A 25,786-nucleotide genomic window follows, 5' to 3' on the forward strand; every position below is an offset into this window, starting at 1 on the left:
GAACGGCTACATACAGTCTGCTAAGCAGAGAAGACTACAGAGAAATATAGACGAGAAACGGGTCCTCGACCGTTCGACGGCTTTGACGGCAGTTTTTAGCGCCGGTATGGCTCTGCTTAACGGCTGTGTGATCTTCAGATCACTGACTCGGAAATATCGTTCGCATGCCGTACCTAACGCGAAACTGAACTTTTGATCCTGTGCCTCCTATGCACTTACTACTACTACCTACTGGTACCTAAATCCCCTTTTCCCTCTCTCTCTACACTATCACCCTCCATGACCCCTACTTCCTTCGACCTTACACAAGTTGGCCCACGTTCGTCTTGAACGAATTCACTCGTTTGCTCGTATCCGAGTTGCTAGTCTTTTTTATACACTATAACCCGATTTCACAGGTTCTGAGCCCGTGAAAGAAACTAGAGAAGAAGCCTTTACATTTCTTTTTGTCCTCGTGTTAATCGCCCTTTTTCGATTCTCCCTTTTTGTATTTTTCTTTTTCTTTTTTCTTTTTTTTTTTCTTTTCTAATTTTTCATTTTAATCGAAGAACGCTCTGTGAAGGAAAAAGAAAGAGAGATAAGAAGAAAAAAAAATTTAACTTCTTTAAGTAAAAATAATTCGATAACAAACTTATTTTAGATAGAACAGATCGCTCATAGAATATATCGAAATTTAACGAAACACTTGAAATGACCACTTTTTATCGTTGTTATCTACGAACCACGAGCTCTCTCTTCTTTCTATTCGAACACGTACCAAGAGTTCCGATTATGGATTGTTAGTATTGTATAAACTACTCCCTCTCTCTCTCTCTCTCTCCCCTCTCTCTCTTTGTCCCTTCCTCTCTTCCATCTATCTCTCGATACAAATACTTTTACGTGACCTTTTATTCGTGCTCGTAGAAATAATACAGTTTTGAAAACATAGCTATTTCAGGTCAACAGGAACCAAAGTTTTTTTTTCGCGTTCGTTCAAACATTTAGACGCAATTATATTCTTCGACGTTGAAGTTTGGTTCATTGAAATTTATTTTTTGATAGAATTTTTTTAAAAATATTTTTCAGATCAACAATACAAAATTTAAAACTGTACGAATCATCCAATCAGCGTCGTTACAACTACATCTCAAATCTTTATAAACGGCGTTAACTTCAATGAAAACGAAATAGGATAGAAGCGAAGATCCCAAGGAGCTGTAAATTTTAAGTTTGATCGTCGCTCTGAATTGCCTCATTCGGGTTCCTACGATCGACTCTTACGTATTTGCATAAGGACGACACATCGCCTTGTTCTCGACTTTATTTTATCTTCGTGCAGCAGCCACGTTTTGTATCCCAAAGCTAAGAGTGCATACTTTGTAACTTTCTTTTTTCCTTGATACTCTGTAAACGACATTCTTTTTCGTGTTCGTCGTCATCGTTGTTAAAGTTTTTTGGCGAATTACCGTGAAAGAAAAAAGAGGGAGAAAAAGATAGATAGATAGATAGATAGATAGATAGATAGATAGATAGATAGATAGATAGATAGATAGATAGAGAGAGAAATAGATAGAAAGAGAGAGAAATATATTGATTCATAAAGCTGGGATCAGATAATCAACGTAACGTGATTTGTTTTTCTATATTCTCGCGGCAATATACTGTCGTAGTCGTTGTTTTTATGAAAAGAGAAAAGGAAAAGAAAAAAAATTGGAAAACCGATAGTCGCTTGGAATTCAACGAATTGCCAGAGAAGCGGCCAGGATAACGAGGGAATTGCATTAGAGTATCGTCCAACTATGCTTCGTCCAGCAATAGGATACCCAACTGTGAGTTCGATTCTTTCCTCTCATTAACAATTATCCTTTGTTACCCTTATCTTACTTTTTTTATCTTTGATCGCGAGAGTGAACGAACGAACAATGCGAAAAAACATTTAAAGCTCTCGCGAGATTTTTGTTTTTCTTTTTTTTTCCTTTCTTTCTTTCTTTCTTTCTTTCGTTCATTCTTTCTTTCTTTCTTTCTTTCTTTCTTTCTTGTTTTTCACGCTATTACAAACGTACGTAGATCAATCGCTAATGAAGAAAACGATGTTTCATTAATCACCAAGCAGATCGCAATATTCCCTATGCAAATGAGAAATAAGAAAAACAAAAAAATAATAATAAAGAAAATAAAAGAAATAAAAAGAAAAACGATTCGTTATAAAATCGTATAAAGTTTTCGTTTCTATCATTGTGGCAATTAATTTTCGAAGCGAACGTAACGGCTTTGTTAATCCGATTAGAAAATATCTGACATATCGTTAATTACAGTTCGTACGTAGGAAAACCGCATTGATTGTTCCCTTTAGAAAAATACTCGCCAAGTGCTTTTATCGATAAAGAAGTATAATACAACTTTGTGTATGAAACAATGCAAGCGAAAATAATTCTTAATCCATAGGGTATTATTTAAACGAATAAATTCAATTTTAACGCTACTGTCAACCGTTATCGAACGTTAAGATAAGAGAACCCAAGGAAAGAAAAAGTCAAAAAATATTTTATACAATAGAAACGATCATGCGAAATATTATTCCGAAAATGAAAAATAAAAGAGAACACTTTTTATTTACCTTTAAGATGCAAAATGAAGCTGGACAATAACGAGGTATATTAATCCTTCAATACGTCTGTTCTAATCCATAAAACTATATTTTCATTCATCGCATTTTTTTTTTCTTTCATTAATTATTTATTTTTAGTGAAATTACTTTCTACCTATATTCCCAACAATAAAGAGAATTTCTTTATCCATTAATAATGATAATTTTCAGTAAAATTTCGACGTTCGTCATTGATTGCTTCAATAGTTCCAAAGCTTTTCTTTAGAATGTTTTTTATTCTCAAGAAGTGGACATTAATCAATGGACGAGAAGGACGCTGTCGTCGTTTGGGTTGTCAAGACACATTGTCGTCGAAGGCCTCACACAGGTCAAAGAGATGTCAAGCTCGAAAATGAATTGCCCTGGTATAAGAAAATATGAGGAAAAAAAAAAAGAATTTCAAATTAATAGCATACCTCCGATATAGCTATCTTAAGGAATGCTTGCAACTCGTTTTCCTTTTCGTCGTGTCATCGCGGAGTAATCTTGCTTTCGATGAGACACACCAAACGATCCTGCTTCTTGTCTCAATATCTATAAAAAGAAAATAACGAAGAATTTATTTAAAAAGAGATAAAGATTAATAGAATAAATATGTTGCTCGAAATTGTTACATTTTTAGCCAATTTTCATTATCTTTGAAGTATCGATAATATGAATCTTTATGAATAAAAAATTTCCAAGTAAGTAAAAAAAGATGCTTTGGTCTATCGTTCGACTTTGTATATTCTGCATATATCCACGATAAAGAAAATTCTGCGAAATTCATTGCTTTACTTCAACCCTTTCTAACGAAAATTCGTTGCCTTTGGTTGCATGCTCTTCTTTCGTTGATCCAAAGAGAACAGGGGGGAGGGGGATAGAGAGAGATAAAGAGAGTCGACTATTTTAGTAACCCTAGCACGCTTGTGCTTCAGATGCGAACATACCATGCGCATGTATATATATATATATATATATATATATATATATATGCGTACATATACACGTATGTCGTTGGTTTACTCACGTGTAATCGAGAACCGTGACCTGTAAAACAACGAGTATACCATAGATCGTCATTATCTCGTGGCTGGGCAAACGCCGGAGGTTGCATAGGAAGATGTAAAGAAAAGAAGAAAAACAAATGAAAAATACCATTCGTATATGTCTCGGACTGGACGGTTTCAGAAATATCCTAAATGGTGGTGAACCACGTAAAGATATGAAAAGCCGTTGCTTTCGTTTAGGTACATCTGCAACTTGTAAATACCTCTGCAATACCATTCCTATAAGCAGCATTTCGCGATATCCATTTACTTTGAATTACCTACTTTGCATTACGCAAGCAATGACCTCCTTTTCCTTTCTTTCTGTTATCCTTTTTTTTTTGTCGTGAAAAAATCGATGGCGTTTGATCAGAGAAACATCGATCGAAGGAACATTCAAATATTTCTTTTCGAAAATAATTTTATTACGATGTAATTTTGATTGAAATTTATTAAATTAAATTATTCAATTAATTGTTTGGACGTATAAAAATATACAATTATGTTTCTGATAATCATATATATATATATTGAAAAAAAAAAAATAAAAAGCAAAGATCAATCGTTAAAGAGGAAAAAAGTATCGCGAAATTATTTTCAAATCACTTGTGTCAAACACTTTCATTGTTGACAAATGAGATGGAAAAAGAGCTATGGCATTACATTGTGTGCAAAATCGATCAATGACGTTTCTTTTTGCAACATCATTCGAAGTGAACACAGCAGTAATCTTGTCTTTCTTTCTCTTCTTGACACCGATGACACAAAGCAAAGGCGACTCCGGGTCATACTCGAGTTCGCATAAGCGAGTAAAGCGTTGATAGAGAAACCGGGAAAACTCTGCATGACTGAAGAATACTTTATCAAGTGTTCAGTATCATTAAGTGCAATACCGTCGACATTTCTCTTATAGCCTCAAAAAATATGAATACTAAACTTTATCATCATTTGACCTGACTCATTTGACCTCGCCGATCGATCTTATTTCCGTTCACCTTATTTCTATTAAATTCATTCTCTTCATTGTTATACCGTGACATTCGCCACAAAGAGACATTGAAGTAGGCTACACGATTGAATAAATACATATAAATATATAGAGAATGACAATTTACAAATTTCATTAGACAAATGCTCATTAAGAAATCGTTTTATTTTCTTTAGATACATTAATTAATATCTCTTGATATTACTGAAAACATTACTTTGATAATTATAGAAATTTATTACATATCTTTGGAAATCTATCATTTAAATTATTCGAAGGATACTTACATACATATATAAAAAAAAATACATATATATATATATATACACAATATATAGACGATAAAGAAGATTCTAACTTCCAAACGAATTATTGAAGTTAGATTCTTAAAGAAAAGGAGTCGACGTGAAACGGACAGTAGTAAGTGATCGTGAAGAAGATACGAGTCAGTAGTAAATACCGACGTTTAAACTGAAGCACATAGACGCATTGCACGTTCTCGTACATTTGAGCAATTTCAAGGAAATCTCTTTTACCGAACGTGTCTCTCGGGAAGCGCGAGTCAATTCGAGTGTGTTTCGACAATCGATAAAGATCCTTCTTCTTCTTTCTCTCATCTCTTAGTACCGCGATGTAGTCCCGTGAATGGCATGCTAAAAGGAGGACAAACGAGAGAGAATCTACGAAAATAGGAAAAGCCGTGTTAGTTTTGTGTCAACGAGCGCAAACGCAAAAGACATGTATACGGTGACGTATTCGTTCGGAACTCGAGTAGTCTTTACTAAGAGTTACTCTCTTTTTCCTTTAGTTACCCTGCTTCTATCCTCAGTCCACGTTTCAAAGAAATTTCTGGGAAAATAAAGTGCCAGCTTGTCTTCCACCTATTCCTCTTTTTTTTTATTTTTTCTTTTTTTTTTTTTTTTCTTTTTTACTTTTTCTCTTATGTCTCTCTATCTTTCTATCTTTCATATCTCTCCCTCTCTTTCTTTCTCTTTCTCTCTCTCTCTCTCTCTCTCTCTCTCTCTCTCTCTCTCTTTCATATTTCCTATCTATCTATTTCTCTTTTTCTCTCTCCTTTTTTCCCTCTTTCTCTCTTTTGGTTTCTTGTTCGAAGAACTCTCTCGAACTGAAATACTGAAATAAAGAATAGAAAAGAGAGAGAAAGAGAGAGAAGGTAAGACGAACGTCGGCAACTCGTGCAATCTCTTCCGTACCAACGGACTCTTCTTCCTCGACGTGGGCTGAACTCGTGAATACGAGTCCGAGTCGGCTGACTTTTTCACTTCGACTTTTATGCTTGGCGAATTCGACGAGGCGAGTCAGCACGTGATTCGATGAGAATCCTAGTGGAATAGTTGTTACGACGAGTGGATGTTTCCTGAAATTTATTTTATCGGGAAACATGTCGTAAATTAAATAGAGATTTTAAGCTTCGTTAAAAAATCAACAAAAGATAAATTTTTTCGATTATTCTTTAATAAGGAATATAGGAATACGATAAGAATTTATTATCAACCTTGAAGAAAAATGATCGACTAGACAATATACGTTCTTTTTAAACGAGACATCAAATTTCTCGAAGGAGAAAATTACAAGAATGTCCCAAAGGAACTCTCCAAGTCTTTTGCAACGACGTTCATCCAATATATCTACAGAGAAAACTCACATCGACACCATGACCAAGCTTTCCCTTTCGACGAAACATGAAGAGGAAAGAAAAAGAGAAAGAGAGAGAGAGAGAGAGAGAGAGAGAGGGAGCGAGAGAGAGAGAGAGAGGGAAAGAGAGAAAGGAAGAGATTCCTCTCGTTCCAATGTGTCCCATCGTTTATCTTGACATTTCTCTTGTAACATGGAGTATCTATTACTCTTCGAAAAAGGAAAGCCAGTAGTTTGGTTTCTTCTTGCCACTGCTTAAACGTCTAAACATCTTCAAGGAACTCACTAGATACTGAGAGCGATTGAACGTTCGAGAAAAAATTCGATCGGCTCGTGGTTCGTTTCTCTTGTCTTTCGCACAACGAACAATGTAATTCTTTCGACGAGATAGTCTTTATCTTCGTCCCTTGTCAGAGTAACGTCTGGTCTGACATTCGATCTATCTACTTTTCTACTATGAGATCAGGATTGAATACAAATTCGTAGTCAACGATTAATCGATAAGAATTTCGAAGTATTAAAGGATATAATTTTAATTCTTCTTTTGTAATTTTTTTTTTTTTTTTTTTTTTTTTTTTTTTTTTTTAAGACAACGCAAAAAATATCATCAATTATATTTATTATATTTAACACGATTTACATGACGAATAAAAAATTTATATAAAACAAATTAAATTCAAGTTGGCATCTTGAATATTATTCATCGGTTAAATTTTTAAACGAAAGGACTAATAGAAAAAAAAATTTTTTTTTTTTCTTGAAAATAAAGAGATTAACGAACGAGACGTTGAAACGTTATGGGATATGTATTCGCATTCCAAGCGATAGGCCAAAGTTTTCGAAAGTGTTCTAAGGTATGCTCTTTCCTCTGTCTATACTTCGTTCCACTCCAAGTCTTGATCGTTGGAAACTTTGACTGACTCTCAGAAGTTCGATCGGCAAGATGCTCGTGTCTATGCATGAACGAACGACGGGTAGCTACGATATATTCTCTGTTGCTCGGTCCTCGTTGGCGTAACTAATTTAACCATGTAAATACAATATTGGCTTACCGACCAGACCCGTGGGATCCTATGAAGCTCTTACCCCAAAGTCGCTTCATTCATAGCTCTCTATCAAGTTGCAGCAACCAACCAACGATCTTCACTTAAACCATAAAACTAGAATCTCTCTCCCTCCCTCTCTCTCTCTCTCTCTTTCTCTCTCTCGTGTTTTCTCTCGCTTCCTCTTCATCTTTCTTACACACTCACTCTTTGTTTCATGTTCTTCGACGAATTTCAAGCAATTTGTAGGAGCTACAAAAGCTAGTAAAATTCATCGAGTTACTATCCACACTTCTCTACTTCTTGTCCTCTCTCATCTTTTACTATTTTCAGTCTATCAACCGTGTCTATTCATCAACTTAAGATAGATAAATGTTCTTCAAATTTTTGACGAGTGGAGAAAAAGTTTTTCCACAGTCGAATTTAATTTTACACTTAGTATTTTTCTTACCTTCCTTTTTCTTTTTTTTTTGTTCTTTTTTTTTTGTTTCTTATAAAGAAACTCACATCTTTCAATTTTCATTTAAGAAAAGACTTTTTTCTTACAACGTACAATATGGAAATCATTTGATCTATAAAAGTTTATAAAAAACAAGGTAGAATAATTTTGCTTGTATTTTTTCCAAGAAAACTACGATTCATGTCTAAACGTACACATGACCATGCAGATAATTTATGCGCATAACCAACGTGGATATAGAGACTCACGTATTATATACGTCTATATGTTCGTACCTGTGTCGGATTAATACGATCCACCAAGAGAAATTTCGCCATCTATTATCTGACATAATAGACTTCGTTAATATCAATGTTTACTTTCACTCGTTCCGACATGTGACTCGTTAAGTATAATATTTTACATGAAATGATTTTATTATCCATTTATATGTTGAGAAATTTAAATTCGTGAATGAACTACCTATGAAAAAAAAAGAAATGAAAAATAATAAAATAATAAAAAAATTACGATAATCAAATAATCATTTTTAAAATCGTATAAGAAGCTTATCTTCGAAGATTTGATTTAAATACTTGTAGGTCATTCAAATAATAAAAAATAATATAAAAAAAATACTTCGAGGTCATTCAAAGAAAAGAAAAAAAAAAAAACATTATTTTTACTTTACAAATCTCTATAAAAATCCTGATGTTATCGTTTCAGTCGTATACGAACGTATAACTAGATATTTATCTCTATCTCTCTTCCTCTCTAAAAATAAATAAAGTACATAACATTAGCATATTTGACCGAGTTTCAGTGATGTCATAGGTCAAAGACCGAAAACGCTGAATCCGTGGGACTTCTCTATGAAAGAGTGTTCGATCGTAACGATGGGCTGGCAGCAATCGCCAACGAGAGGGTTGGTTGCCCTCGATCCTCTTCTTCCCTCTCTCATATTCGTTCTCCTCGAGATATGTAGCATAAAACACACAGGAACGATTTATCGGGAGCTTTATAAGCTTATACACGTACATACATATATACACGAAGAGAAAATAATATGAATGTGTGTGAACGGCGAACTCGATGGAGTATTCTATCTCTCTCTATTTCTATTGTATCTTCATCGATCGAGAGGACCATAGCCCTTATACCGATCGAGTACACCTATGCCGGCCCTTCTCGACATTCTCTATATACTACATACTCGAGAATGCTGTAAGGCGTTGCAAAGACCTCTTCCTTCCTTCTTCTCTTCTCTTTCTCTCTCTCTCTCTCTCTCTCTTTCTCTCTCTCTCTCGCTTTCTTTCATACTCACACATAAACACACACATTCTACATTGTTTCTATATTGTGAGAAGCCTTTAATATAGGTGTATTACTTTAGAGAATACTCGTTCATGTCATAAGCAAACTATAAATCTCTTTGGGCATTGGTAGGCGTTCTTAAGAAGATAGAAGATAAAAGATAGAAGAAGAAAAAGAACAAGAGGAGGAGGGAAAAGAAGAGGAACGACCCATCCAGCTTTCTCAGTGAATTTTATCGACGATCACATTGAACTCACTTCACGATTCGTCTTCTATTTTTCAATCTTTTTTCCGAGATCGAACTCCTCTTCCTGAAATTCGAGTGGTGGAACCTGCGTCGATATAGTTATGCTATCCGACGCGAGAAATTCGTACATAAAATCACTAGTAAAACAGTAATAGAATTAGTCATTCGTTTGTAAAATTTAATAAAGTAGAAAGGTGGCAGGAAAACGTACGTGGTTCCATAAAGACGAATTATTAATAGCAATGTATAGCCAGTATTCCTTCTTGGCAAAAATGCTCGCACGTGAAACATAAAAGGGGACGAGCAATGTGATTCGATGTGATATACCTCAATGAAGAAAAAAATTATGATCAATTTTGGATAGATACTGGCAGAATGTTGCCACTTTTTTCCTTGCCAGAAGAAAAAGAATTTCCTCTTTCCCTATTCTCTTTCTCTTTCTCTCCCTCTCTCACTCTCTTTCTCTCTATCTGTCTGTCTCTCTCTTTCTATCTATTTATCTCTATCTCTCTCTTCCTCTTTTGTTTCTATCCAGCTTTCATCGCGTTAAGGTTTAACGACGCACATATAACGATGCTGGTTATTGCCAGCTGTAAAAGGATGGCACTTTGAAAGCTTCTCAAAAGCCACCGAACGCATAAAGCTCATATATATATATATATATATATATATATATATATATACGATATGCAGACGTCTAGAACTTACAAGAAGTGTGCTACTCGTGACACGTCTCACTATCACTCGACGTCTTCGCGATCGCGTAAAACGCATGCCGCTCGCACGCATGAATTATTTATATCTTGTTGTAGCTGTAAGTACGTTCAAGTATCCTAAAACATCCTGCTTTCTTTGAAATGAATAACGCTCGGATAAACATACAAGGAGTAAATTGTTTTTATCCATGAGATTTCGATATTCCTCGTTCGTTCTCTAATATGAATATTTCATGACGTTGAAGGCATATTTGAATAGAAAACTAAACTATACTTATAATTGAAAGCAATCCGAAGGAAGCTTCGTACTAATGGGTTTGATTAAAATGTTGATTGCAATACACCCTGCATCGAATGATACACGGATTGACGTTTCTGATTTGTATATGTCGATGATTAAAAAACTGTATACATCGCGATCGCAAGGATATAAAAAGAAGGAAAAAAGAAAAAAAAAATACATGGCTTTTCGTAACGCTCACAGTACAAGTCGATGTATGAAAAATTTTTGTTCCAACGAATCCAACTTTCATGTTTCTCCAGATATCGTATCACTTGTCATCCGGGTTCCCACCTCGGTTCATTGCTTCTGCACTTCATTCAGAATGATATTGCCATGCTGCAGATAAAAAGAAATGCTATCATTTCGATTTTTTAACTATAAATATATATATATATATGTATATATATATGTATATATGTATATATGTATATATATATATATATATATATATATATATATATATACGTATATATGCGAGTTAACATTTTTAAACATTAAAACACTATCCCTTTGTTAATAATTCATTATTGTAAATGTTTTATTATAATAAGATTTCCTTTTTAAAATTGTACAGTAATTTTAATAAATTATGCGTGGAATGTAATCCAATAAATATTTGAAACATTAAATTCATGGGATATAAACTCATGAATTTTTTACAAATTTATGTTAATATTAACACTTTTACATACCAGACAATCGTTAAGAGGATTTGTAAAGCATATAATCGGAGATATATTTTATGCACGTTGGAAATTAATTTTATAAGTTTTAATCAACGACAGCAAAGTTTATTGATATTTTCGTAAATCTCGAAATGGTATCACCCATAATTAATTCTCTAATAATCACTAACGAATAGTAAATAAAATTTAAACGACAACTCTTATAAAACAAGTAAATATATTATAAACTAGAAACACAGATTTCATCGATAATATAGAATTTACGTTAAATAGTCTTTATTAATGAGGCGAACATAAATTGGTGCGTTTAATTAATTCTATAATCTGACGTCACACAAATGATTATACACACCGTGCAAATATTAACGACGACGGTCTCTCATCCTTTCCATTTAATCCACTTTTTTAAACGTTTCTCCGACGCTTAGGAAAAACGCATGATAAAAGTTTTGCGATCCATGAAGTTTCTTTCCATCGAACAGAAGCATAATTTTCTCTCTTTCTCTTTCTCTTTCTCTCTATCACTACCTCTCTTATACCATTATATCGAAACGTCATCAGGATTCTCTTCTCGCTTCACTGCTCTTGGATCTGACGTTGGACCCTGATATTCTCACTTTATAGCCAACAGCGAATGTCATCACCGTTCAACTATGAAAGTCGCCATTGTCCGAGCGGTTTCTTTCAGCAATTTCTACGGCTGATCTTCTCTCTCTCTCTCTCTCTCTCTCTCTCTCTATCTATCTATCTCTCTGCCTCTCTCTCTCTCTCTCTTTTTCTCTTTTTCTCTCTTTCGATCGTACAAATTCATTCTCATTATCGTTTACGAGTCAACCCAATATTGAATCTGAAGGAAGAATCTTGATTCGTTCTAGCTAGGTATTCTAATATTAAGACGAGAACAATGATAAAGATTTTTCTTATATAACGATTACGATATCATTCAATGTATTCTGTAAAGGGGGTCTATGAGAGAGGAATGCTGAAGGGTAACCTCCAATTTCTTGATATTACCTCGTAACACGATATCTAGGGTTTTGAAAATATTCATAAAGGCTAGTGACCGGTGGAAATTTCCTGCTCGAAAAAGCGTTTCATAGAAGAAAAAAAAAGAGAGTGAGAGAAAGAGAGAGAGAGAGAGAGAGAGAGAGAGAGAGAGATATCTTTCGTGTGCTCTATCGCAACATCGATCCTTTTCTTCTAGAGACAAGTTTTTCTATTCTTTATCGTGGCTTTGTCAATTCTATCGATATAGGTTGAAACGATTTTTGCGTGAGATTATGTCAATGGCGAACCAAACGTTGTATACAATTTCCATGGTACGATACATCCTATCATCTTACAAAGAATCATCTAAAAGGGCGAGATATAGACAGAGATTGCTTTTAGACTCTTAGATCCGTAACTAAGTATTTAGAAATCTCATTGTTACTCGTCCTATCGACAAACGTAGTAAATCGAGCAAACTCAAAGTGGCATTCTGTCTTTCGCGTTCTTCACGTACGTTTATTTTCTTTTATAAATTTACGAAAGTAGTTGAGTTTATTGACTTTCGAAAGGTATCTTTTTGATAGTGTTTTCTCCACAAATTCCCTGTACTGAGATTTAGTTGCGACGAGACAAAGAAATAGTAGAGTTTTAATGTTTAAAATATTTTATTCGAGTCTATCTTTCTTTCTCTTTTATACTCTCGCTCTCTTTTCTCTTTCTTTCTCGATATATATATATATATATATATATATATATATATACCTTTGTTTAGTTTTTCTTTTCGAAAGTACAACTCTCTCGCAAGAGTATTATCTTTAAGCTCTGGGGCAAAGAAAGTCTAAGAAAAATTATTGCTCAATGAAAATGCCAACACTTTATCCTGATCTAGTTTAGAAATACATTTGATTAAATCTTATTGGTTTGGTAATTAAGTCAAAGAAATTGAAGTTTCTTCTACATACTGGATTCAATGAATGATGTGATGAAAAAAAAAGGACTAAAGTTTGTATCGTTTTATGGAGTATTACACAAATCTTATTGTTCAAATAATTCATGGTTGCTGATCCTCATAGTGTTTCGAACAAAGAGCTTATAGAAGATTGGAGGAGAAGGGTATGGTTGAGAAAAGTTCCGTAAAAACCTTCTTCTAATCTCTTCGCCTATTGGAAAGCATATAATAGTGAGATAAATAGAAAGAGAGAGAGAGAGAGAGAGAGAGAGAGAGAGAGAGAAGAAAGAGAAAGAAATTCCTTAGCAAGAAAGGTGAACGTGCGGTGGAGGTTAAAGAGAGTTCGTGGTTCCTATGTGTTCGAAGATGGAAGAATGCTCGAGGAGAGTGAATAGTCGTCATGGAACTACGTCAATGTGTAAAGGTGGAACTCACAAAGTGAGGAAGGCCAAATGAAATCGGTGGAATTAGTAGTATGACGTTAATAAGACTGAAAGGTTCTCAAAGTTGAATGAGCTTCCCAAATCAATTGGTTCTATTCTTTGTTCATAATCCAAGCCTCTATATCGAAGAAAAGTCACGTGATTATTTTGTAAATTTTTAACGAGAAAAATTATTGCATAAGAGTTTTCTCATATTTATTTTTCTTTGACGGATATTAAATGTAAAAACGAAAAGGCATTTCTCTTAAGATTTATCTCTTTATACGTTCCCTTACTTCCAATTTACTTTCTCCTTTTTAAGAGTAACTCTATCAAGATAAAAGCTCTTAATCTTGGAATTTGCTGAGTGACAAAGACGAAACTAACATTTGTCTCTTTCATTCTTTTTCTCTGTGTGTTTACGTATACGAGAACGACTAGAGAAAAGTAAAGACGATCGTCCAATCCTCTTTTACCAACAACACTACTGGTGCAATTGAGACGATTGAAAAAAATGAGGAAAGACAGGAGGAAAAGAGATAAATTATTTGTACAGATTTCTTTCCGCATTGCTCGATGATACCATTAAGAAACAATTCATTTTATCAAATGATTTATCATTAAATTTACCGTCATTATTTCTGTCTCACAGAGAAAAAAAAGACCAGTTCGGAGTTACGAGAGATCTTTCATGTCGTGTAAGTATAAAATGTAATCTGTTATTATAACATTTTAGGATCAAACTATAATATAATATATCATGCTATATTAATCATAAAAAATATTATTATTAAAAATTAAAATGAATTTCAAAGATCGAATTGTCATAAATATTTGTAAAATATTTACAAATACATATCAAAATGCGATCTCACGTCATATAATACTCTACATGACGACGAACGAGAAGTTTATTGAAATACCATCACGATTCGAGCATTTAAGAAGGCAAACCTTCTTGGAATTCCAATTTCGAAGACCTTGCCACCGGTTTACCACTACTTCAACCGACAACGCCGTCGTTTTCTCCAGACGGTTATGACCGTGCCTAATTACAACGGGTGTCTGTACATTCCCAGGACTTTCCTGTAATAAGAATTAAATATCTAGAATGAGAAGCGATGGTACAATTACGGGAAATGAAATCTTGCGCGCATAATATCTCTTTCTTTTTTTCTCCTTCACAATAAATTTTCATTTATTTTTTTCTCGTTTTACCGATCAATGTTTCATAATTTCATCGAAAAATATCTATTGGTCGTTTAATAAGAGATACAAAAACTATATAATTTTATATTTAAAATAAATAAACTATAAATTTTTATTTTAATCTATCTCGACGTACAAAACATATATTTGTACGTACGAACGAACATATCTCGTCTCTTTATATTTTATTCAATAACCATTAGAGAAAGGAAGTGTTGAAAATTGAAAGATCATAAGAAACGGTAGTCATTTTGAACGGTACGATCATTTTAACATAATAAAGGCCTCGTTTGTTTCGCAAAGTCTTGCGATAATGTACCTAGAATAAATGGCTCTAGTATACCCTATTATGCGACAAGCTATGGTGAGGAAACGAGTAAAAGTTTCTTCGTCTAAAGGTTTAGCGATATTCGACAACATCGAGATGAAGAGAGAGAGAGAGAGAGAGAGAGAGAGAGAGAGAGAGAGAGAAAATTGAGGTAAAGTGTCGTCATGACAAATTCAGAATGTGAAGGGTACTATACGTGTAATCCGTATCTACGCGATGAAATTTTGTACTTATGAAACTTTGATGTTACAAATAAACAGTTTCTCGAAGAGAAAAATAGACAGTAAGTAATATACAGAGAAAAATAAAGTAAAAGTATCTATTTATTATTTAATTATCTATATTAATATTGATATAATATCATATAATTTGTATTTGTTTATAATGTAAAAATGATTGCAATTAACCAATTACGTAAGGAAGACGTAAATAATTAATTTTATCGAACGTATAGAGATAAACTTGTTATGAACATTACGTCTTCGAATGTCTCATTACGTCTATGCCACGTACAAAGTCTATTGTCTTTGAAATCAGCAGGGAATTCGCTCTTACAAGTAACGCTTCAATACTGTTCTGTAGCGTTGTATCGTTACAATCTGCAATACACATCGATCGTTACTTTGTAATAGTTTCACGAGCGAATAACATGAAGGGATATAATTCCAAGGGATGTCTCGTTCGTCGAAGATAGATTTTAGATCCGAATGAGGATATAGTAACATTTCGGAAAATATTACGATTCCGGAGGGATTATGTCAGAAAAAAGCACAGAAAAGAGAAAAAGAGAGATCGTTGGCACGTGGTATCGTTCATTTTATCGAACAGGGTAACGCGTTTATCGAAAAACCAGAGCTATTCGTTGCTCTCTAATGTCTCCAATCTGTTCCACGATCGATAACGCGTTTTTCGTTCAAACGGGTTAAACTTGATTACTCGATATCGTTCTATATAGAAGATTACACACTATGAATCTCGATGATGATGATGATGATGACGATGATGGTAGCTTTTAAATTTTACTTTTCAAATATTTCATATTCTCCATAAAGATTATTGGAATTATCTACCGGCGTTAATACTATAATCCTAAAATTAAACAATTTAATTATTTTCATATATTATTTTTAATTTAAATTACATCGATATATCTCCAAGATAAGATCTTAAAGAAAGATATTTGTGATATTTCTATAGAGAAATTTGATATTAGATGGATGGATATTCACTCATGGCAGATACTTAACAATCGATGAATTTCGTTCTATGTTGTTCTATTCGGACATACATAGTAACAATTTTCATGGTAATAAAGATAAACAGAAATTTCACGGCTCGTAAAAATTCTCTTCGTTCGTTGATCCAAGCTCTTCAGCATCCATGCGTTTTACGTTAAATCCAACGATGAAAGTTGTTTCATCGGTGCAACGCTTTCGTACAAGTTGTCTCTCTCTCTCTCTCTCTCTCTCTCTCTCTTTCTCTTTTTCTATCTCTTTTTCTCTTTCATTATCTCTCTCGTTTCATTCCTTCATGGAGAGCAACATTTCAACGTAACTTGTCTTGAAGAGCAAGTAGCTCTCTCTCTCTCTCTCTCTCTCTCTCTCTGTCTGTCTCTGTCTCTCCTTTCCTTTGAACGATCTCTTTACGTTCCGTAGTTTCAGTCGTTCGTTTGTTTACCTCAGCAGTACATACAAAGTAGGCGAGACCTCGAGGACGTTTTCGTCCTTCTCGTTCCTTAATAAAACAGTATTTACGATCCTTGAAAGGTCTCGATCGAAGAGATTAAATGGGACTATCCAAGAAGTACGAAATAATAATCTCTAATGAATTCTTAAATATATTTTCTAAATGTCATTATATTTATGGATATAATATATTCTTACGTGAACGTGAGAGAATACATAGATTCTAATTCATAACGCTTATAATTCAGATTTTAGGTATTATTGCTAAAGCTCCATTCTTAAGAGTATAATTCATGGAGATCTCTGACTTTAGTTTCCCGGTAGATTCTCGAGGTACCTAAGTGCATAAGCGAGCCAACAACAATTCGAGTTTCCGTCGTAGGTTAAGGCTATATATTCAATGTGCTACGTGCTACAAGCGAGGCTATCGCGTTGCATCGCGATGAATCCTATCACTAGAAGACACCTGCAACCTGCTGTGGCCGAGGAATAAGCTCTTGCGTGTGAGAATCAACACACACTAGCCGAACTTCGTCCCGTCATTTCAAAGTTGGACTCACGGGATTCCACTGTAATTAGCCTGGTGTTCGAATGTAAAGGTTACGCTTCCTCAGAGTACAAGGTTTCCTTTAAGACTCCCGTTGCATAAGATTAAATACATTCTAACTAGATGTATCGTTTCGTTTTCTTGAATCACAATAATATATATATTTCTATCTTATCAACAGGGGAACTTGTTGAGCAACCAAGAAGAAATTTATTCCTATACGAATCTCAATTATGCATATATATATATATATATATATATATATATAAAATACAGTATATATATATATATATATAAAAAATACAGTATATATATATATATAAAATACAGTATATATATATATATATATATATATATATACTGTATTTTTTTTCTTTTGATTTATCTCTACGGTGACATCGCTCTTCTAAATGATTTATATCATATCTATTGTCTCTCAATGTTTGGTAATCATTTGTTTACGAAACACCTCATATATTTTGGAATTTTTGCCGTCGTCATATGTCATTTAGAAATGATTAAAGACGGTCGAAAATAATACGTTACTTTGAACAATGGAGGGTGGATTTAGCTTTAATGCGTCTTCGTTGTAGCTTCAAAGCACGAAAGACACCCTATCCTAAAGACGAAGCTATTAGCCTATCACGCAGCACCTGTCCAAAGTGTATATATGTACATATATCGTATTACTGTGAATGTGAGGAAACATCTATGAAAATGCAGTGGGCGAGCATACGATAGGACGAAATGGGAGGTGCGGGAGTAAGATATAATTAGCCCGTAACCTCTTAAGCCCGTAACCCTCAAAAGGGATGTTTCGACGGAGTACGGCTTCCTTTACGTATGTTTTAGTGCTTGTGTACTAAATGTAGGTATATATACACCTACATACAGTCGACATTGATACCACAAGCCATGTATTTCGATTCATTTAACACTTCTCTTTCTCTCTCTCTCTATCTCTCTGTCTCTCTCTCTCTCTCTCTTTCATATCTATAATTAAATTATAAAGTTTGTATTGATTTCTTCAAAATTGTTATGGTTTTTAATTCTTCTAAATTGTTTTGTAAACTCTTCATAATATAATTTTGATATTTCCAGCGATATTTTTTTTACAAGTTTGAAATTTCTCAATCTCAATGACATACTATTACGACCGTATTCCTGATATCTTCTAATTAATTAACAAATCGAAGAGCCTACTCAAGTAACTCGGCCCAGGGATTAATCGCAAGTGTCCGGTAACTAATAGTTTTAGATTACTATAGGTCGTATCCTGGACCAAACATAACGAGCAGCTATGTAAAACGACTATGGGTCGAGCAATTAAATCTACAGCATTTAACTTAATTTACTCTTTACTACCTTTAGATGGCAGGAGGGGAAATTTATCTGCAAATGCGCTTTCAGTTTAATCGTCGTACGGATTCCACTGTTTTACGGGCTCGCGCTTTCATCCGTTTCACCTTTGTAATTGCCATGTCCACCAACACAAGTACAACTCGATGTACAACGTGGTAGTATCATACGAACAACCTTCGATATATTTCCAACACCTATGAGCTTTTCGAACGACCGAGAAGCCTCATTAACATCGCTCATTCTTCTATTTTTCCTCATTTTTTTCTCCTTCCCTCTCTCTCCCTCTCTCTCTCTCTCTCTCTTTGAATACTGTATAACATAAATTAATATATACATATATATATATATATATATATATATATCGGAGTATTAAATACAATATTAATGAAACATATAATAAAAGTGACTTTGCATTTCAATTTGAAATTGATTTTTTTTTTAATCGTTAAAAGTATCACTTTTCTTTTTAATATTTATATAAATCATAAAAATGTTAAATAAAATAATAATAAAATAAATTACAATATTTTATACGAGATATTCAAATTCGTCAATTCCTACAACTACAACCATTTGTATCATAAACCGGTTTCTGATAACTATAGTGACGAACGTTGATTTAGATTTCGGCATACGATATTGCATCAACCTAGGGAATTACGATCACCGAGTATTGTGTCTCCAAGGGGTATCTCCAACCTTCTCTTCCACCCTTTGCACTCTCTCGTCCCACGGGCAATGGTAACAGGAAACAACGTTCGTCTGGTTGGGTTCACCACGCGGCACGGCATTCGCATTTCCTTCTGACGTAACATATTGTGCAGAGATACAATCAGCAACATCGTTTGATACAGTCTCTCGTGCAACATAACTTGAACGACCTCAGCTCTCTCTCTCTCTCTCTTTTTCTCTCTCTCTCTCTCTCTCTCTCTCTCTCTTTCTCTCTAACGCATACATGGATATCTACTAGAACGTATGAGTATTCTGAGAAGGAACAAAGTCACGAAACATGATATATATTCATTACTATGTTCTTATTGCTAGATGGATGGATCTCTGATAAGTACGAAGCAACTTGATGAGAGTACTACTGGTGGATTACAAGAAGAAAAAATTCATTGTTATTGAAAATCGATGTTTACTTTTGAAAATGATCGTGGACATACCTGTACACTCTATCATTGTCTATTATTTAATTAAATTTGAAATTGATTTATCTATTCTTCGATACATACTGAAAAGGATTATTATAATCCTTAAAAAATTGATAAATTCATTCTTTTGTTAGATGTGTACGTGTACGTACGTTTTAAGGGAAAATAGTATTTCCTTTCTCAAAAAAAACTTACATACGTGTAAATCTTGAAAAAATAAAAGGGAACTAAAAGGGAACTATGTCGTTGGCAAGACATCGGGTCGCCGAGTTTTTTCAAACGTAGGAGACATTCATTAAAAAAGAATCCATCGGATATGTTGTTTTTTAAATATTCAATGGATACTATCTGTTTCTTGGAAAAGGCAAAGGAGAGAAAAAGAAAGAAAGAAAAGGAAGGAAGGAAGGAAGGAAGGAAGGAAGGAAGGAAAGAGAGAACAAGTAAGATAACTAAACGACAAATTAATCATGCTATTCACTAGGAGCATGTACGGAACAGGCGTACGACTCGATTGGAGTTGGAGAATAAGGGCAAGATCAACTTGGTAAGAGCAAGAGAGAAATTCAGCTTGTACACATTTTGACTTCGTCTTAACTCTACTGCGGTTGAAGATTTATGGTAAGCGTAGCTTCTGTCAGAAACCAGTGCAGCTCGAGTCGCCGAAGATACGGGAGTAAGTAATTAGCCTTTGCACAGGAAGTCCAGCCCTCTCCAAGGAGAGAAACCATGTCGTACCGAACGAGCACGCTATCGTCCCTTTGCGTTACTGTCCTTCCTATCTAAAGGTACATATCCTTCTAACGTATGTACAAGGCGAATCGTTTGAATTTGTAACTGATTTCTTTTACGATTTAAATGACCTCCTTTCTTCTCTTTATTCTTCTGCTTTTTTCATCTTCTTCTTCTTTTTCTACTTCCTCTTCGTCCTAGAAATGTTCTCTTTTTATTCAACGAAATGCTGATAAAATGTAACCTTATTCACATCTTGAAGAGAAACGGTTTATCGATACACAAGACAGTTTTAGAATTTCATTCAATTTCCATTGTGAAGTTTGCAATATTCTTTACTGAAAATGAAGTTAATTATTTAGTCGAGAGTTAGTCGAGTGCCAGAAAGAAGAAGTAGATATGTACTTATTCTCTTCCCTAAGCGTCGCTTTTTCAAAATGAATTCTAAAACGTTGGCTCTTCATTGGTTAAAACGAACCGAACTCGCTTACTTCTTACGCTGCTTCTTTAAAAGAGTCTCTTCGCGATAAGTATCCTCGAGAGAATCCTTTGCGAGGGAAACGAGATAGGAAGGGAAAGAGATACAGATAGAATGTTATTCGTTTCTTCGTTTCACGAGTAATCAGAACGATGATTCGACCGACGTTTAAATACGAATGCGATCGATCACAGCACGATATAATTTTCTGTAAAATAGGAATTGCTATTCGAGATTTCCTTCATCCTCCCAAAGATTTTTTTCTTTTTTTTTATTTTTTTTTTTACCTTTTTTTCTTTCTTCATTCGAACGGTAAAACTCTCTTTTCACGACATCGACTGGCTGCTATAAACGCCAAAAGCGTTTCAAAGGACCATTTGCTCAGCTAAGAAAGACAGAGGAAAAAGAGAGAAAGAAAGGGAAAGAGAGAAGATCTTACTCCCTCTATACCCCATCATTTATCCCTCATTTTATCTCTTAAGCTGTGTTTGATTGCACCAAGTAAGACATTGAAAGCAAGCCGGTGAAAGTCGCTGGACAATTGCGGAAGAGCAGAGACAAGGAAATCGTAGGGCCTGCCTTTATAACAAAAGAGAAAGACAGAGAAAACGTCATCATTTTTCGCGAAGGCTTTTTCATGGCGAAAAACGAAAGAAAGTGGGAAAGAGGTTCTCTTCAATTTGTGCTTCCTTCTAGATAGAAGTTCTTTTTCTTTCTCAGATCAAATCTCTCTCTCTCTCTCTCTCTCTCTCTCTCTCTCTCTGTTTCATCGGTACACTTTGAAGTATATTTATCGAGTCGTTTCTACTCTCAAGTTAGAATGTGTTTTCTCTCTTTGTCTCTCTCTCTCTCTCTCTCTCTCTTTTTCTCACATATTCTCTCTATCTATCTATCTATCTATCTCTTTCGCTCTTCCTTTCTTTTTCATTCGTAGGTGGTTATCTTCCCTTCAATGAGTTAGAATGGCCTCTGAATTTTCGCTTCCATTCTTCATTTCCTCCTCTTTTTTATACGATTTTCTTCCTAAACCAACTCTTGACACTACTTTCATCATCATCATCCTCTTATTCTCCTTTTTTTGAAAACCATACTCGTCTTTGTTCGTTCAAAGCTACCAAGTGAACGTTTTCTGAAATGGGATTGCAACTCCAACAGTTGGATTTTGTATCATACCAGTTTTCTTCCTGCTTCGAAGCTTTCAAAAGATAGTAGAATATGCAAAAAAATCGAAATAGTATATATACATACATACATGTGTTTGAAAAAGAGAAGGTGGGGGAAGGAAAAGGGAATTTAAAGAGAATTTTACATTTTCTGAAGTAACCAACTGCCGATGGTATTTTCTTGCTGTTCGACCGAACGAAGGCTTTCTTCAACTTCTTTCTATCCTTTTCTCTTCTTTTTCACTATTCTGTCTATCTGTCTTTCTCTCTCTCTCTCTCTCTCTCTCTCTCTCTCTCTCTCTTTTTCTCTCTCTATCTATAATATCTATCTATCTCCAGTGATGTTAGTCGCTTGCACGTATCTAACGGCATTCAATGCGAATGGTAAGAAAGGATGAACGGCATTGAGATGAGTGAAGGAACGAGGTAGAAAGCAACGACTTTTAACTTTCTCTGCCACCAACCTACATCTTTTTCTTCTTCTTCTTCTTCTTCTCTTTCTCTCTTTCTCTTTCTCTCTCTCTCTCTCTCTCTCTCTCTCTTCTACTTCTCCTTTCTTCTATTTTCTTCCCATACCCAGGACATTGAACTTTTAACTTCCCTTACAAACTTTCTTAACTCGGGGAACGTACTTTAGATAACAAAGGATACGACGATGTGCAGCATGCCGAACGAAAGTGAACCGCTAGACAATCGAGCTCAATAAGGACAAATGTTATCTTTCTCTCTCTCCTTCTTTTCTCTCCCTTCCTCCCTCCCCCGCCCCCCCTCTCTCTCTCTCTGTCCCTCAGTTTTTGTACGCTGAACGTGATTAAAATATAGAAAATTTACGAGATTTCTTCGGGTAACAAGAAAATATATATATAGAGAGAGATTTTAATTATTATACATTTTATTACTACATGATACGAATCGACAATAAGTCTCATGAAATTCTTCGAATTTGATCTTGCACAAAGATAGTTTTAAAATTTATCGTAAAATTTCGTAAATATTTAAAGAGATTTATAAAATGTTACAAATACGAACAAAACAAGGATTATTAAAGAATATACCTACCTGCCTCTATATACTTACTACATTTTTCAGTCAATTTTATTCTAGATATATACTCCTTTGGGAATATATCGATTACTGTTTGCTTCGAGCTATCAATATTTTTTTTTCGACGTTCATACGCATTTTAGTTATCGTTTACAATCAGATATAGATTCGACCGTATATGATGTATATATGTCAAATCGGGCGTCGCCTATGGCGTTCAGGTAAAAAAATTCAACTACAAAGGATTAAATGACCGCAATCTGTTATGGGATATGAGAATGGACAGAGAAAGAGAGAAAGAGAGAAGCGCTTGTTTAATTGCCAGCAATATACGAACGTGGTTTTCGTATTCATTGTTTAACACGTTCATTGTAGAAATCCGTTCCACCGTGCTGCCAATGATATTATCATCAGTATTTGATTACGATTCTCGAATGGTAATTACAGAAAGTGGCGCATTGGCACGCATTGTGAATACAAATCGTTGCCTCGTTTGTTGGATTAATTTTCATTTTCACTTGTCTTTCGGTTTTCTCTTTGTTCCTTTGTTTTTCTATATACCGTTTTTCCTCTCATTTTCCTTTTTTTCCCTTTTTTTTTTTTTTTTAATTCTTCATCGATCCAAATTGTTGCACGTATTCGTAAAGTAATTCGAATGTCGATGAATTTCAAATCTCTCAATCGGAAATTGATTTCATTGAAAGAAACGTTTTACTTAATAGATACCATCATAAAAATAAATATAAAAGTCAAGCCGAACGAGAAGACGTAATTCAGTTTCATCGTTATTTCGTTTATTTCCTTAAGACGTAAAAACCACAAAAATCCGAGAGAATCAGTAAAAGTTTACGAGTTATTTCACGAACGTCGAACGTGGTTCCAAGCAAAGTGTATCTTTCCTAAAGATAGTTTCCAGTTAAACGTTCCTACAATGTAATCTTTGTTTTTAGAACCACATACACGCCGGGATCAATTGTAAGAAAGAAAGTAATCGATTCCAATTGCTGACTTTTGCTGCCATGAGATTCAATGGACAAATTTCTTCTTTCCATTGATTACAAATATATAGACATATATAGATATAAATATATAGATATATATGTTCGTACATGAACCTATATATAGAGACTATTATATACCGAGGTCATAAAATCGAACATCCAGAAATTTTTGTTATATATATATATATTATACTATATAGAAAACTTTGACACTGAATAAAGGATTTCTTCATATGATCCCGATCATGGTTTCAATATTTCATCTCCTAGTATTTCTGTAAATTCGCTTATCCTGGTAACTGATACATATTTAATTTGATGTATAACAGATTTTTGTTTTAATATGTATTTTTATATTCCTACTTTATGAATACTTTAGTTTTCCATATAAAATATATATATATATATATATTATATATTTATATGTATATATATGTATGTATTATATACAAGGTCATTTACAAGGAAAAGTATGTACGAGTATCAGGAAACCAAAGATGACATCCTGTTCTATGTTGGATGTCGACTACGACAATGGTCCTTGGAAACTAGCCAGGAAAAGAGAGAAAGAACAAGAGAGTTGGAAATAGGGTGACAGAGGTTGCTTATATACCTGGTGACCGAGATTATATATATATATATATATATATATATATATATATATGTATATATATACATATATACCTAATTCGAATATTTTAATATAAATACACATATGGAATATATTTTCTGTTGCCTAGGTAACATTGAAAACATTCTCCATTTTAGAAATATTTTTAGTACGTCCACCAGAAATTGTTCGTTGATATCACAGTTTGGATCGAATGAAGAATACTTTGAATTCCTTCGGCTTATTTCCTTTCGATTTTCTACTTTCCGCTATTTTCTACCTTATTCGTGTTTATCTAGTTTCACAATTCTAAGTTTTATTGAATCTTATTTGCCAAGAGAAGAAATAAGAGAAAAAGATAGAGAAAAAGAGGAAAAAAATAGAGCGAGAGAGAGAGAGAGAGAGAGAAAAGGAAAAAAGAGAGAGAGAGAGGGAGAAAAAGATAGAGAGAATGAGAGTAAATCCGATAGAAATTGCTTTCTGTCTGATGAAAATTTGATTAACTGCAACAGTGACTTTGCTCATTAAACAATTAAATAATAATGTTTCCTGTTAAGTATCAATGTTCAATACGAAAACTTACAAGACGAATTTCTTCAGTAGTGAAGATATACTCTCATGATAATAGGAAATAATAATCGTCTTAAAAAGAAAAAACAATGTTTATGTAGAAACATGTATAGATATCTGTATAACATATAAACATATATACATAACTAAATATTTCGCTAGGTAAACTCGTGAATGTTGATTAAAGCGACGGTTGCCTTTAAGCTATTACAGACATTCGGGTTGAGCGCACGTGTATCCAACGTTAGAATTCAGGAAATCGTTGAGTATGGGTGATTACGAGTGATTAGAGCAAGAGCCATTCATACTCGGCCGTTTTCTCGCTCTAGAATTCAGAACATCCAGCTCTATTCTCTCTTCGAAATACATACGTTTAATAAAACTTCAACGAATCGTCGACTTCGATGGTTTTCTTAAATGTTTAAGATTTCGATAAAGTAAGAAATCAACTATGACGTTTTCGTTGGTAAACGCAGTTTGTTTAAAATGCCGCTTACGTATGGTGATTGCACGCGTAAC

General features: G+C 34.2%; 1 protein-coding gene across 3 annotated transcripts in view; it reads right to left on the minus strand.

The window, feature by feature from the left end:
• The window catches only part of LOC118446477 (zwei Ig domain protein zig-8), a 169,066-nt gene that overhangs the window by 70,186 nt on the left and 73,094 nt on the right, over window positions 1-25,786 (minus strand). For all 3 annotated transcript variants that reach the window (XM_035877151.2, XM_035877153.2, XM_035877150.2), the window contains one exon: window positions 3,043-3,160. The gene's annotated coding sequence lies outside the window, so the exon portion shown is untranslated. The remainder of the gene's footprint in view (window positions 1-3,042; window positions 3,161-25,786) is intronic.

Source organism: Vespa mandarinia, chromosome 9 (assembly GCF_050613455.1).
Source record: "Vespa mandarinia isolate Hongniang chromosome 9, ASM5061345v1, whole genome shotgun sequence".
NCBI classification, from domain to species: Eukaryota; Metazoa; Arthropoda; class Insecta; order Hymenoptera; family Vespidae; genus Vespa; species Vespa mandarinia.